The sequence below is a fragment of the Schistocerca gregaria genome, chromosome 4 (genome assembly GCF_023897955.1).
Source record: "Schistocerca gregaria isolate iqSchGreg1 chromosome 4, iqSchGreg1.2, whole genome shotgun sequence".
NCBI lineage: Eukaryota > Metazoa > Arthropoda > Insecta > Orthoptera > Acrididae > Schistocerca > Schistocerca gregaria.
In genome coordinates, this window is record NC_064923.1 from 550,501,701 (window position 1) to 550,502,725 (window position 1,025).

A 1,025-nucleotide genomic window follows, 5' to 3' on the forward strand; every position below is an offset into this window, starting at 1 on the left:
CAGCACTTGTTATCGAAAGAACGGTTACTGTTGATGACCGTGCAGCTTTTACCTGGAATAAATGATGAGTAAGTGAAAACCTCAGCTGCCGACAGGTGTTGTTGATTTACCTCGGGAATCGCCAAAGCGTGCGCGAGTAATGAGTGAGTGGGCAAATGTCTATAAGGTACAATACATATGTAGAATTGTGGACAGTTGGGAATGTGAGTCTCACGGGAAGCGTGCAAGGGATAAGTCCCTGCGGTCGCGCTATTCATCTGTGTCCTCGGTGGCTCAGATGGATAGAGCGTCTGCCATATAAGCAGGAGATCCCGGGTTCGAGTCCCGGTCGAGGTACACATTTTCAGCTGTCCACATCGAGGTATATCTACAACACCTGTCGGCAGCTGAGGTTTTCACTTAGTCATCACTATATAAACTCTATGGAGCAAACTGACAGGCCATTTTCAACACAGTTTTTGTTTTAGCCAGAATCACTCTCAGCTCAAAGTACACAAACATCTTATTGTGATTAATAAGATTGAGCTCGAGACTGACATCCACTTCGAAGAACGGCACAACAAGAAAATTTGCCCACATTTCATGAAACTCATACAAGAAATCTCTTCAAAATTGGCGTTTTACTTTTACGGTCTTTCCGTTAACCGCTCAACTTTAGTTTTCTACATGGGAAATTCTGGCCACTCTCTCTCTCTCTCTCTCTCTCTCTCTCTCTCTCTCTCTCTCTCTCTCTCTTTCACACACACACACACACACACACACACACACACACACACACACACACACACACACACACACACACACACATGCATTCTTCACAAACCTCTTCACTCATAGACTGAAAATTTTCCGCTGCAGCGGAGTGTTCGCTGATATGAAACTTCCTGGCCGATTGAAACTGCGTGCCGAACCGAGACTCGAACTCGAGACCTTTGCCTTTCACGCGCAGGAAGATTCACCTTCATTCATGAATATCACCACACTGCCGGTGTTGAGAACGCAATAAATTTCTCTATTGCCATTCA

General features: G+C 45.3%; 1 non-coding gene across 1 annotated transcript; it reads left to right on the plus strand.

Annotated features, from left to right (window-relative positions):
- Positions 1-262: 262 nt before the first annotated feature.
- Trnai-uau (transfer RNA isoleucine (anticodon UAU)) lies at positions 263-336 on the plus strand. Its single transcript has one exon. It is a non-coding gene; the product is annotated as a tRNA-Ile (tRNA).
- Positions 337-1,025: the final 689 nt, after the last annotated feature.